Source organism: Anolis carolinensis, chromosome 2, assembly GCF_035594765.1.
Source record: "Anolis carolinensis isolate JA03-04 chromosome 2, rAnoCar3.1.pri, whole genome shotgun sequence".
In the NCBI taxonomy this organism is placed as follows: domain Eukaryota; kingdom Metazoa; phylum Chordata; class Lepidosauria; order Squamata; family Dactyloidae; genus Anolis; species Anolis carolinensis.
The window spans coordinates 223,626,715-223,641,984 of record NC_085842.1 but is presented as its reverse complement, the minus strand read 5'-3'; the positions used below and the strand labels follow the sequence as shown (position 1 = coordinate 223,641,984).

Below are 15,270 nucleotides of genomic sequence, written 5' to 3'. Positions count from 1 at the left end.
GCTTGTCAGGAAACAAAGGGGGCCTACCCACTACTATAATGCTAAGCTTCATTGAGCAGTCACAATGTAAGGATAAGTGTTTTTATAATGTATGCTCTGACCTCACATAACCTGAATCAAAATTGTTTTTTTTATTATATTCTTAGATATAAAGTATTCCCGAAAAATAAGTGTTTTAATTTTTAATTAAAAGAGTAATATAATGTAAATTTTAATTGCATGAAGTAATTGCTCTTGACACACACTCAGTAATGACTTTGTCACATGGCTGTTAGAGATGTTCCACTTTATAGAGGGGTGTGGGAAATCCTACATCACCCGGCTCCAGCTGAGGGCGTTCAGGTGAGCGTGTAGCTTCCCGCATGGATAGTAGTGGCAACACGGGAGCCCTGGCTCTGCCTTCCTTTACACACAGAGCCGTGCTGTCATCATCTGATGGGAGCCAACTGGCTCAGTGGGTAACCGGGGCTAAATCAGCACATGCCACCAAATTTAGCCCTGTGTGAAGAGGTTGCTGTTTACCTTGCCTGTTGTATGTCAGCATCCATTGATACAGTGGGATCATCCAAAATAGAATACTGTTCTTTCCCATGTTTCTATTGCATTGTTCACTGCAGACGTGTTGCTGCAACCAACACTGAAAATCTGTCTTTCTCTGGTCCTCTATTGCCATCCTCCCAATGCAAATCATCATCATCACCATCCAACTTTATAGAAGACACAAGTTGAGTAGTGCTGGGTTATGCTCCTACAAAAAGACTTTGTAAAAATGAGCTTTTTTTGTAAGTAGCATTGTTAACTTAGGTGTGTCTGTATTTCGCCATTAGCTGTGATTTTTAATTTGACACAGCTATTGTGAATGATGATGGAACCAGCATTGTATAGTGGTTAGAGCAGAGCTTTTCAAATGGTTAGTCGTGACACAGTAATGTGTCGGCAGCATTGTGTAGGTGTGTCACAAAAACGTAACACGAACTGACAAAATGTATGTTATTATCTTGCATATCATTTTTTTAATTATAGATTTTCATCAAATATGTTGTGTCCCCATATATTTCTTGATTACAATTTGTATGTGTCTATCACTTATAAGGGGTTGGATTAACCTCTGAGTTGCTAGTAAAACATTTTCTGTTACGTGAGATGATGCATATCTAAAAGTGTGTCACCAACATGAAATGTTTGAAAAACTCTTGAGTTAGAGCATTGGAGTATGTCTCTGGAGAGTATAACTTTTAACAAAATAGTTTTTTTTATGGAAGCCTAATCCTTCTGTCTTCTATCTAGCTATCTAGTCTTTTTGCAGCATTTGCAATGAAGGGTGATTCAACAATATATTTTTATACACCTCTTTCTTCTATATGTTTCCTGAATTACTGCTTTACTTTATCCTTCTACTTTTTCTTTATCCTCCAAATGCTCATTTAAGATAGAAAGTATATTCTACAATAGAAAGAGTGCCCAGGGAGAGTAGTTATAGATTCAGACTAGATGGGTGATGGGCATTGGAGGGAAAGGAGAAATACAAACATCTATATATATAAAAGAGTGATGGCATCACGGCAATTCACAAAACAACAAAAGTACAGGCCCCCCAACCTCAAAATTTGACAACACAACCCATCATCCACGCCTCAAGGTTGATACAACAAAAAGAAAAGAAAAATAAAGTCCTAATTAGAGGGAGAGCAATATTTTTTTTATCCAATTGCTGCCAGTTTAGAGGGCTAATCTCTGCCCACTTGGTTGCCTAGCAACCAAGGGACAGCCAGGATTCAGTTAGGGGACAGGCAGATTTAGGCCTCACTTAGGCTTCTTCCACAGATTATCTAATTTGCACTGGATTATATGGCAGTGTAGACTCAAGGCCCTTCAACACAGCTATATAACCCATTTATAATCTTATATTATCTGCTTTGCACTGGATTATCTTGACTCCACACTACCATATAATCCACTTCAGTGTGCATTTTATACAGCTGTGAAGAAGGAGCCTCATATAATCCAGTTCTGAGCAGATAATATAAGATTAGAAATATACAGTAGAGTCTCACTTATCCAACGTAAACAGGCCGGCAGGATAAGTGAATATGTTGGATAATAAGAAGGGATTCAGGAAAAACCAATTAAACATCAAATTAGGTAATCGTTATACAAATTAAGCACCAAAACATCATATTATACAACAAATTTGACAGAAAAAGTAGTTCCATGCGCAGTAATGCTATGTAGTATTTACAGTAGAGTCTCGCTTATCCAACATTCTGGATTATCCAACGCATTTTTGTAGTCAATGCTTTCAATATATCGTGATATTTTGGTGCTAAATTCATAAATACAGTAATTACTATATAGCATTACTGTGTACTGAACTACTTTTTCTGACAAATTTGTTGTCTAACATGATGTTTTAGTGCTTAATTTGTAAAATCATAACTTAATTTGATGTTTAATAGGGTTATCCTTAATTCCTCATTATCCAACATATTCGCTTATCCAACGTTCTGCCGGCCCGTTTATGTTGGATAAGTGAGACTCTACTGTACTGTATCTACAAATTTACCACTAAAATATCACAATGAATTTAAAACACTGACTACAAATACATTGATTATGAAAAGGCAGACTGCGTTGGATAATCCAGAACATTGTATAAGCGAATGTTGGATAAGTGAGATTCTTCTTTAATATGAAATAATTACTGGGATAGAATAATGCAGAACAATATAATCTCTAAAACCAGGACAGTAAATAAACAGGGGAATTCCACACAGGAAACAATCAGGGCCAGCTAACACCTCCCAACAAAGTATTCCCATCATCAAAGTCTGGCAAATCCTGTTTTCTCAGGGCCGCAGACAGTAGAAGCACATAAAATATTGCAAACAACACCACTCTGAAAACAAGGGAATTCCAGACAGGAAACAATCAGGGCCAGCTAACACCTCCCAACAAAGTATTCCCATCATCAAAGTCTGGAAAATCCTCTGTTTTCTCAGGGCCACAGACAGTAGAAGCACATAAAATATCGCAAACAACACCACTCTGAAAACAAGGGAATTCCAGACAGGAAACAATCAGGGCCAGCTAACACCTCCCAACAAAAAATTAACTCAGGGAGGAAGCAGCCAGGCTTTAAAGCTGCAAGGCCATTACATCCTAATCATTTTTCCTAATTGCAGCATTCATACTTGCCTCCAACAAACCAAAAAATACAATTAGAAATATTGTATATTCACAACCTTTAGGAAATAATATCCCCTGATGGCGCAGCGTGTTAAAGCGCTGAGCTGCTGAACTTCTGGACCGAAAGGCCACAGGTTTGAATTGGGGGAGCGGAGAGAGCCCCCACTGTTAGCCCCAGCTTCTGCCAACCCAGAAGTTCGAAAACATGCAAATGTGAGTGCATCAATAGGTACTGCTCCGGCGGGAAGGTAACGCCGCTCCATGCAGTCATCCCACATGACCTTGGAGGAGTCTACGGACAACGCCGGCTCTTCGGCTTAGAAATGGAGATGAGCACCAACCTCCAGAGTAAGACACGACAGGACTTAATGTCTGGGGAAAACCTTTACCCTTGACCTTAACTACCACCAATTCCTCAATACTTTATTTCCCATACCACCATACTTCGCCACAGCAATGCGTGGCCGGGCACAGCTAGTAAATTATAAAATTATTTACTTGATCCCTTTTCTTTTCATTATTATTTTATTAGCAAACCAGATAGCTAGACAGATAGACAGAAGACATATTAATTTGCATCAATTTTTATGATGGGAGTCATATCATCCAATGGAACATTATAAGCCTGTCCTACTTGGTGTTATCTTTTTGCCCCAAAGCGCTTTCTTTTCATTCTATGTGTGGGAAGCTTTGTCGGATGTGCACTGGCCTGGTGTGGTTTAGAAATATCAAGATGTAGTAAAAAAGCGGGGGAGTAGATACAATATCTTCAAAGACTTGTGGTATTAATTTTCTTTTTGCTGATGAACCAGATATATTTTTGTTGTTGCTGCTGCTGTTGTTGTTGAAGATGATATACTTTCTGTTCTAGGGAGATGGGGTAAAAAAGGTCTTACGCTGGAGCTAGATATGTAAATGAGAAATTATATGAATGTAACACATGTAGCTAAAGGGAGGGAAAGGGAATCAAAGGCTGGTAATTGTTAAATAAGATAGCATCATTATGATCTCGCTTGTCATTGTAAAAATCATGCAGCAAGCATCCCCCGATGGCATTGTTCGTACATACAAAACCTTTTCGTACATTCAACTATCTGCAGTAAGCAGAGCAGGATTGGATTTGATGTTAGCATATTTTTTCCGGCAACCTTTGAAATCTCTTGGAAGGGGGAAAAGTGTCTGCCGTTGTTAGCTGGCTTTGGGCAAAATCTATATTGTCAAATGTGACATCTTGCTTTTCAATATATGCTGGAAGCTTGGAGGCGCTGCTGCCACTGCCTACTTTGAATTCTCCCTTCTCATACAATCAAACACAGCCCATTTCACAGTATAAGCATAACAGTGATTTTTTTCCAGGGTCAGTTTGGTTCAAAACAATGGCAAGCAACAAAATTAGCCAAGCAATATACTTGTTAATGCGCAACCAATGTAAGTTCCTCTAAATAGTTTTAATCAGTAATAATCTGTGTAATTCTTAAATGCAGAGATGTACTTTGCTAATAGACCCTAATAAAAATACTAACCAAGTAATGAACATGCAAATTCTGGAGATTTTGAAAGCAGTCTGTAAGGTTTGTGTTGCTTGGCCAAAAGGTTCAGGCATAAGAATACAACTCCTTTCTTACAATTAATGTTCTTTCCCTCTCCAAAATATTGAAAAAGCACTGATCAGGAGTGGAGATGCATTGAAGGATGACTCAAATTAATATTATAGTATATTTGTGACAACAATGATTCTAATATCTGTGTACCAAATACATCTATTTTGCCATAAAAGACCCCAAATGAAAAGAGAAAAAAGGGAAGGAACTCAAAAACCCTGCCAAGGAGATAATTTTGAATTGTTTGTTGTTGTATTGTAAAAAAAATTAAAAGAATGAAGATTTGCATTGCACTTTTGAAAGCCAAAAGAAGTGCCTCGGGGGGGGGGAAGGTGTCATGTCAAGAAGATTATATTGGGATGGAAACAAGTCTCAGAGACCTTGGCATCTATGACTATGGATGTGTCTCAACAGTGTCTCACACCTAAATCAATGTGTTTTGTACCAAAAGCCATTCAGGTTATTTTGATGCCTGTAGCAGAAAATGTGACCAACATATCTCTCATTCCCTATGAATAAAAAGACAACAGTAACAAATAAAATTCCAGCAATTTATTGTGCTTTCACTAAATCTTAAATCTGCTACCTTGCAGTAGCTGCCTCACTTTGCCTCATGATCTGGCTGACCCTAGGCAATGGGATTCAGTAGGGTAGGATGCCTGGATGTGCAGTGAATAAAGCTATCCCTTTTCTTTTATGTCTCTCTTGGCTCTCCAGAGACAAGTTTGGAGCTGCATTCCAATGGAGTAGGAGGGTGTTTGTGGTATTTAAACCATTGCGGTTGATATAAAGGAAAATAATGTTATGGCTGGTGGTTGAGGAGGAGTGAAAATTCACCTTCCGGAAACCGTAGATCCTATTGACAATGCCTGGCTAGCTGAGAAAATTGTTAGAAAGGAGGATTCAAGTCCTGATTTGAAGTGCAAAGCATCTCTTCAGGTAACAGTATGTGAAACAGCACCAGATAAAAAAACATAAGCAACGTGTGGGTGTCAATGATTGGCAGACGTGTTAAAAATGCAGTTCAAAACTGAGATTATGAAGAGTGGGAAAAAGCAGCTATTATCCAGTACAGAACTCAGGAGTGTTATTCTTTTACTTTTTTGCAGTGGAATGCTCAGAGTCCTCAGGTATTGTAGCTGATGTTTATGGCACTGGGTAGGTTCTTCTTCACAGTGGTCTATGCCCCGTTGACATGTTCTGGGACAGTGGTGAAATCTGTCAGCCAATAAATTCAAATCTATTGACTTTGTAAGGAGGACTTGAGTGAAGCTTGGGGAGTCTTGACTCAAGTGAAGTGCTGGGTATATACCTAAGCCAGTAGGCCACTGCCAGAGTCTTTGAGTGCATCTATACTGTCAAGTTAATGCAGTTTGACACCAAAGGATTTTCATGGCTGAGTGAGGAATCAATCCCTGGTCTCCAGAGTCCTAGTCCAATCTTCAAACTACAATGCCATGCTGGCTCTAATTTGTAAAATACAAGCAAAGGAGTTTCCATAACAAAACATCAACATCATACAGAAGAGACATGGGAACAGTATGCATTGACAGCTTCTAGAGAAATATTAAATGGTTTGCCATACATTTTATTTTAAAAAAATAACACAACAATTTATATAACATTCTTTGAATGCCTAAAGTGCTTTACATGCATTACCTCATTAATCCGTAGTATTGCTTATTCAAGATAACAGGATTAGGCTGAAATCATGGTTTATCTGAAGCTACCTAGTGAATTTATGCCTAAAGTGAAATTTGGAGCAGTGGAATGTTCTGCTCAATCACACAGCTTATGGACAATCCTGGTTCAGATATAATGGGAAAATACTTCAGGAAACCTTTGGCATCTGTGCTCTTCTCTCCCACTGGGCAGCTTTGAGAAGATCAGAAGCTTTCATTTACACTTTTGAAGTTTTAGGAAACTGAGGCTTAGAATTATAGAGTTGGAAGAGATCACAAGGACTATGCAATCCAACCCATTGATATGGAAGAGTAACATACATCAGACCCAAACCACTATGGTGTATCACGTCCACTGCCATTCTGAGTGACTAGAAGTGACATCACATTATTACTGAATACTTTGGAGTATTCAAATTCCAAAAGTATTGGACAAAAACAGAGTTTGTTGTTTCAGAGTGTAGGGCCCCTTGAGATAGCATCATTTGCTGTTATTTATCATTTTTCTGCCAAAACCAAGTTTTTTCTGATAAAAAATGTGGTATGTGGGCTGGCAAAAAATGGGTTACTAGAATCTGAGATTTTCAAAGGCTGCATTGAGTCCTCATCTGTCATGCAAACCCCACATTGTTTTAAAACAGGCCAAGATTTGAAACCCCAGTTTCATCTGGGCTTTATCTCTCTAAACCATTGTTTAAGCCAACTACTTTTTTCTCAGTTCAGTGTTAACAAGGCTTGTTTACCTGAGGAAATCAGATTTTCAGTTTCCTCATTGCTGTCATTATATAGGAGAGTAAAAAGAGAAAGATTATGTGAAGCTATGGATTCTTGGGTGTTTCATCTTGGCACATTGGAATTTAATTCTTATTATTTTTGTGAGTTTAGTCACACTTGAGATTGCATGATATAATGTTCTTCTAAGTTATGTCTTTTTCTTTAAAAATGATCTTGAAACAGTATTTAAAACTGTTTCAAGTATTTCCAAATGTGATTTGATGGGAAATTTTATTTTTCCTGCTTCTTTCTACTGTATTTCTCACACTTTTTGTTAAGGTGTGTCTACATTACTAATTGTCTCAAGTTTCCAATATTTTGTCTTTAGGTGAGAAAATTACTTAAGAAAAAGGGGTGGGCAAAGGTTTGTGTCTTTATCTGAAATCCTGGGACCAGATTGAGACTTGGATAGTGATTATACAAACTACAGAGCACTGGTGTGCATTAAGGGCATTTTTTGTATGCTTTTGTGGGAGTTTGTTGTCTGGCCACCACAGTATCAAGCTAGATGGGGTCAAAGTTTAGAATTAGTAGAGAACTCATTTCTGAAAGCCTTTCTTGGAGCAAAACAACCATGCTTTCTGCTAGACCATAGTTTCTATATATGGTATCACATGTACACCAGACATAGCATGAGAACTCATGAGATCTTTCATTCCACCCCCCACCCCCACCACCTTTTTCAGAGATGAAAACTGGGACACACATAGCCAAATAACATTACAGTGTACTCAAGATGTAAAAAGACAATAACAAAGAAGAACACACGAACTAGGAGACACTGCCTGCTAATTTAATTAAATAATAATACAGTGGAGTCTCACTTATCCAACCTCCGCTTATCCAACATTCTGTATTATCCAACACAGTCTGCCTTTTAGTAGTCAATGTTTTTGTAGTCAGTGTTTTCAATACGTTGAGATATTTTGGTGCTAAATTTATTAATTCCACAATTACTACATAACGTTACTGTGTATTGAACTGCTTTTCCTGTCGATTTGTTGTAAAACATGATGTTTTGGTGCTTAATTTGTAAAATTTATTTATTTATCTATTATTCAAACTTATATGCTGCCACTCCCCTAGGGCTCGGGGCGGCTTACAAGAACAGGCTAAAATCTAACAATTTAAAAATATCATTAAAACATCTTTAAAAATCTTAAAAACATCCTAAAAGCATCTTTTAAAAACATCAATTACAGAAATCAAAAGCCTGCCGAAACAGGTGTGTTTTACATGCCCTGAGGAAGGCTGATAAGTCCGGTAAGGCACGAACTTCAGGTGGCAGAGTGTTCCAGAGAGATGGTGCCACTGCTGAAAAGGCTCTGCGTCTAGTTGTTGTTAGACACAAGGTCTTAAAACTGGGGACTTCTAATAGGTCTTGGTCCTCAGAACGGAGGGATCTCTGGGATTTGTAGAGGGTGAGGCCGTCCCTCAGGTACATTGGCCCCAGACCATGTAAGGCCTTAAAGGTAAGTACCATCACTTTGAAAGTGATCCGGTGCTCAATTGGTAACCAGTAATTGGTAATCATAATGTAATTTGAAGTTTAATAGGCTTTTCCTTAATGCCTCCTTATTATCCAACATTTTTGCTTATCCAACGTTCTGCCGGCCCATTTATGTTGGATAAGCAAGACTCCACTGTAATAATATTTGTACCCTGCCACTATCTCCCCGAAGGGACTCGAGATAGCTCACAGAAGCACTGCAAATGCTGCCTATGAACAACAATACATAAGTATAAATACATGGCATAAGTATAAAACAATAATACATGTAAAATCCCAGTAAAATTGTAATGATTATAAAATTTCCTAAAATGTGGTAGGACCTGTGAATAAGCTAGCTATCTGCAATAACAAAATGCAGAGTGGCACAATCAGTGGGTCATTGAGCTGGCCAGATTACATAGGATCAAAGGCCTGTCTGAAGAGCCATGCAAACTACTTTTTCAAATCGAACTCAAGATTCTAGCAATGGAAATAGTAAGGGAAAGTGGGAGCAGAGAGAAATTAGAACATTCTTTGTGCATCAACAGAAAATTAATCAGGACTACCCCTGTTAAAGTGGGCCATGCCTCTTGTACCACATCCTGCTCTTATTCTTAGTTAACTCACAAAATGAAGAAAAAAACATGTTAAAATGCCAAGAGAAAGGACTAGGTAGATTCATGCAAGATGGAGGCATCTCCCAGGCCCTCAAGCCTCCTGTTATACAATTCCTAACAGCTTGTAAGATGGCTGGGATTTCTTGGAGTTGAAATCCAAAACAACTGGAGGACCAAAGACTGGGAACAACTGCTCTAATACAACGTAATAAATGGGTGTGGCCCCATCGTGCCTTATTTCAAGGCTGTAGTTTGCTTTATTTCTTTTTTTTACAGCTACCTTTATGCATCTTTCCAATATCAGTGATGAATTTGATCAATGGAAATTAAACCCCACAGGCTATTTTAGAGTTCGGGAATGTTTATGTGTTCGACTGTAAGTTTCAAGAATGCCCTAGTTAGCAAGACCATTTGCCATGCTGATTGGGAGATCTGGGAACTGTACTCCAAGAAAATAACTTTTCCAATGGTTGTAGTGGATTAGCTTTTGGGGCAGACAGTTCTAGTTAGTCGCTGTTTCCTGGCCCATGCTGCCTTTGACAACTTCGTATAGTGTTCTGAGCCACTAAAGAAACAGCAGAAATCTTGAAACCTACAACTAATTTTATTTTCTGTGAATGGTAACATAAATCCCCTTGGGGCTCTGAATTCAGACAACATGTTTTTAACACATCCTGGATTGTACATGGAATGATGAAAATATAAGATACTGGTATTCCCCTCCTGCCACTTGCTGCCCTAAAGCTCCCCCCAAGGAGTAGGTTTCAGGTAAGGTTTGAGACTTGACATTTACTCAGCAAAGCAACTTCTTTTGATCAGCCTGCCTCTGGAAATAAATGTGGTGCTGGCCTTGGGGAACAAGTTTCCTCTGATTCACAGAGGAGAGGGCTGAATTTCTATTAGGGTGTAATAAAAAATTTACATAGACAGTCCTTGCGCTCTTGGCAAATATTCATGCGCTCAACGCCATGCTATCTTTTTATGATAGCAGCTGTATTTTTGTATTTTGGGAAGAGGTTCTCAGAAAGATGGCTTTTTCATGCATCTCTAAATGTAAAAGAGATTTAAAAAGAAGGAAAATAATGAAACTTCTGAAGATGTTAAAATTATTATTGTTTTTCTAGCTATGTCTTAGACTAGAGGAGGATCTATAGCAGTGTATCATATATGTGTGTGTGTATATGTGTGTATATGTGTGTGTGTGTGTGTGTGTGTGTGTGTGTGTGTGTGTGTAATGTATATTTATAAGTATATGGATGGATGGATGGATGGATGGATATATATACACATACATACTCCTAGTGTTTGTGTTCCTCCCTTGTTCATCCAGTGCAATTCTGTAGTATGCTTCCAGCCCAAATATAATCAAAACGTTGATTCACTATTATCCATGATCTCAGGTACCTGCAGGGGTATGTTATCTTGGAGCATCTCCTCTATGGATAGAAGGTATGTACTGCATACAAAAAGGAAAAGAGAGAAAAAGAAAAGGTTTTTTTTTAAGCCAGACAACAAAGGCAATAGTACTAAAAGGAGCAAGTAATCATAGATTACCTTTGGTAGTCCATCTGTTTTAAAAGATATCCAGATGGAAACAACAACTATAAGGTACGCATGCAAATGCAGGTTGAGCAGTGAGATTGAACAATGCATGTATATCTCTCAGTAGAACCAGTTAGTGGTTGCCATGTCATTATGGTGATAAATCTGTTATGGCTTTTAGATTGAACTTCAATAGAGCTGTCCTAGGTGCTGAACCTATTTTTGGAATATAGTTTTGGACTTTGCACAACTCCTTTAAAGGAACCCACTGCAGGCGCAATCATATTAGTAACTTAGCAAAACATTGTCCACATTGCCTTACCAACATCTGTCTGAATAAGCCATATTAAAAGGCACTGCAATGTCCAATATGTCTGATTTTTTTTACTGAACCAATACCAAGTTTCTATCTAAAGATAACATAAGATAGAAGATAAATCATATTTCCATTGACTATGTTCTACAGGAAGTTCTTGTTCTACTGAAGTCCAAAGCCTTGAATATCATACTTACTACGTTTCAAGAAAGCTTTAGAGCTATTTATTGTTGATTGAAGGTTTATCTCCTGAAATCTTTTGCTTTCCTTAAGCACTGGGGCCACATAACAGGAAATCTCACTTTTAACCTCTCCTTCTGTCATGTATTGCCTTTAACAGATGTCTCCCTACGCTCTGCAGTTGATTTTAGATGAAGAATAAATTCATCCAATTATCACATTTTGTCACTGGGTTTTGTTCTGGTCTTAGACTTTGTTTTCAAAACCAATATGTGATTTCTTTTCAGTGTCTTCTTCAGAAGGCTTCATGGCTGAGATATGTGGCAAGTGATAAAAGCAACACAGATTTAATAACCCTTTATCTGCATTCAGACATTAGATTAAGTTTCATAAGTTAGTGCTATTGAAATGAACTTTGGCAAGCCACAGACTTTTTTGCTCCTCCCTACGTGCTTCTTCTTTGGTATGTCCAGGCTCTCAATTCTTCTTAATCAACGATAGGAGGCAAACTTAAGATCTTCTGTTTGGAGGATAATTGGCAATGCTCAGTAGAACACCAACATTCATTTGAATGGTCTTTTAAATTAGTCAGGTGTGGAGGGAATAAGAATGGAATATGGTTGTCTCTCTGTCAGTCTCCAAAGTACATAGAACTGTTGCTGTGCAAAGTTTCCACCATGACAGGGGATCTGTGGGTGAACAACCAACTGGTACTGGAGCTTCTCCCCCCAGTACATCACAACCAAGAATGATAGATGGAGCAGCTGGGACTCAGCATTGTATTTATTATATCCCAAACCAGTCCATCACCCAAAAATTGGCCAGATCCAGAGCCAAATTTATCTTTGACCTGGTGTAGCTCATTTCCTTCCACCCCCATGTTAACATCAATGGGCAGGAAAAATTACAAATATAAATCTAACAGTATATGCACATGACACATGAACATGCACGCATTCTTGCCTAGCCAGGTGGCAGGGCTGTAGATGAAGTAGTACATTTCGAACCCTAGTCCTCCCCAGCCCTACATGCAATTAGCTCTCTAAAGAGACAGCAAAAGAAGCAACTGAACAAACAAACAAAAACAAGATTGAACATGTTGAATTGTGATGGAAGCTGGCAGCATCCATGTAAGTGGGGTGAAAAATTCGCTCTATGTTTGATTTGAAAATTGAAAATAGCTAACCAAAGTTCTGAAACCTTTCTTTTCAATGATTTCAGCACCTTGGATATCTCTTTTCAGATTCACATGGAATCCTAGAACAGATTCACTACCCCAGTGATATGGAAGAAGTCAGTTGCCAGCAAGATGGAAAATAAAAATTCAATGCAATAGGTGAGGAGGAAAGAGAATCCCTTGCCTTGTGGAAATAGTTCCCTGAAGTTCTGAAGTGTTCTTTTTAATAAGAACATAGATTTAAACTCCCACAACAAACTGTTCTCGCACAATGCTATGTATCTCCACATTATACACTTTTCTTTTTATTGTCATGATTTCTGGTGTATGCAATGAAATGAATGGGTTCAGCTGAATTCTTGTGCATCTTTGCCTTAAAATCACCTTCTCTCAATTATGCGCTAACAAATTACTTTAGATACTCTTAAAATATTTCATAAGATGCAGTTTTACATCCTTACTACTTGGTCAGTGGGGAGTTATTTCTGAGTAAGCATGTATAGTGTCCTGCTATAAATCATATGTTGTTATTATATTCAATTGCATCATCAATGTACCGATACAGAGAAAAAAAGAGAGATTAAAATAAGTAAAAGAAAGATCCCTGTCTCCAAGGCATTTACAAGGAGTTTCAAAATAAGGAGAGGAAAAAGAAGTGGAAGAGGGGGTTCTTGTAGAACGTATTCAGTTAAGTTAGGATCAGGCAAGCCTTTCCATCTCCTGACATTGTCTTTTTTTCAGAGAACGCAGTTATAATCCAGCTCAATGTGACAATCAAACTCAATATGTTCATTTCGAGCAACATTTCTTTGAAGATTTAATTTCAAGATGGTCCCCTTGTTCTCTCTCTCTCTCTCTCTCTCTCTCTCTCTCTCTCTCTCTCTCTCTGTCTCTGGGGATTTTGCATAGCTATGCTACTTTGAGAGAAAGTGAATATTCCCAAATGCTGAGAAATGAAGAGGTTAAATTTGGGGGATCGGGAAAAAAACAAAACAAGCCAAATTCTCATTCATCTCCCCCACCTTACTTTCATGAGAAGCTTGTTAAGCTTCATTACTCATAAAATATTCAGCACATTGTTTGAAGGATAAAACAACACTCATGTCTCTGCTGTGACTCTTTCGGGAAGAAAAAGCAGGGAGAGGGGGAGAGAGAAAGAGAAATTCCTCCTGGATATGATTTATATTCATGGCGTGAGCTTGGCATGGTTGGTGAGTCAGTGAAAGTAAAGATGAGGGGGAAATGGTTTGAAGAAAGATGTTCTGTGTTGTAGCTTGCAGCTTTCATCATGAGGACCTGATTTCTCTCTGTACCCGACTAACAAGGTTCTCTGGCAAGAGGAATGCTAATCTCCCCAGATTGCTCACCTCATGGGTGGAGTGACGTGCGGGAGAAAATCCTAGAAAGTGCTTTAAACAGCTTTTGCCATATAACTTCCGTTAGTGCTTTGTATCAAAAATGAAAGCAGGATTTTTATGAGGGGCATTTTCACATTATGTTATTACACTATGGATCTTATCACATTTATGAGGGGCAGTGAGGGATTTGCCAACCTCCGTGGTGAATCTGCATGGTCAGCAACGCTTCCCCAACACACCTGGGGAAGCGTCAGCATGCAACTCCCCCCCCTCTCCCCCCCCCCCCGCACTGGCCCCATCGCTGCCTACAGAACATGAGAAGCCAACCATGTTCTGGGCAGAGTGTCCTAGGACGCTTGCGGGACAGTTTACCTCTGGAGCCCTGCAAGAAGTGAGTGTGTGTCATGTGATGAGTGGTGTGAGGCTCCATAGATGAAATGTACTACAAGCATCCTAGGACACTTGTGATCCATGTGATGAAGTCTTATGAATGAACTACCTTGGCTGCATCCTATGGAATCCTGCAATTTGTTTGCAGAGGCATTTGAGGTCTTTGCCTGAAAATTCTAAATACAGGCAGTCCCTTTGTTACATAAAGGGTGTAGACAACAGGAAGTGAGAAAAATTTACCCCTAGGAAGGGGAATTCACTTTTGAAAGAGGTATCATGGCGAAAAGGTATCTCCACTGAAGCTTTACCATGAATCCTTGTTTTCACAACAAGCAATTTTTTTCAAAATCCAATTATTGCAAGGACAAAAAGTGAGGTGAAATCTTCTGAACAGGGGCATAGATAGAAAAAAAAACACCACAGAGGTGTTAACCCTCTGCTATCCAAAGCATTATACTAAAAATGTACCTGTTCCAACTTAAAAACTTAAGAACATAACTACATAAACTATTTTGTTTGTAACTTGGAGACTAGCTGTACTTCTACCTAAAATTGAAATCCCAGGATTCCATAGAATTAAACCATGGTTGGTAAAGTAGAATGGTGCTGTTGTAATTATGTGGTATGGACAGGGTTCAGCTGGGTTATCATTGCCATTAGTGTGATGAAGAAAAGAAGATCAATCAGTTACCCTATCATCAAGCAGATCTTCATTATCTTCCTAATCGATTCTGTATCATCTGCTTCATCACCATCTTTTGTTCCAGAAACAATGTGATCACAAATGTGTATTTACCAATATATTCCTTGCAGCCACAAATATTCCTTATTGAATCACATCCTCTAGAGAGAGAAAAGCAGCTGAATCCATACATCTTATTTCTTTGAGCTGCTGGGACCAATTCTCAACTACATAATAATAGGATACTTTCCATTCTCCAGATGAAAAGGTTTG

The 15,270-nt window shown here is 38.6% G+C and overlaps 1 protein-coding gene across 11 annotated transcripts in view; it reads left to right on the top strand.

The window, feature by feature from the left end:
* The window catches only part of lingo2 (leucine rich repeat and Ig domain containing 2), an 867,433-nt gene that overhangs the window by 604,165 nt on the left and 247,998 nt on the right, over positions 1–15,270 (top strand). For 8 of the 11 annotated variants that reach the window (XM_062974162.1, XM_062974163.1, XM_062974164.1 and 5 more), the window contains one exon: positions 1–15,270. This exon is cut by the window's left edge and continues 23,750 nt beyond it; it is cut by the window's right edge and continues 47,229 nt beyond it. The exons of the other annotated variants lie outside the window; for them this stretch is intronic. The gene's annotated coding sequence lies outside the window, so the exon portion shown is untranslated. 11 annotated transcript variants of the gene reach the window in all.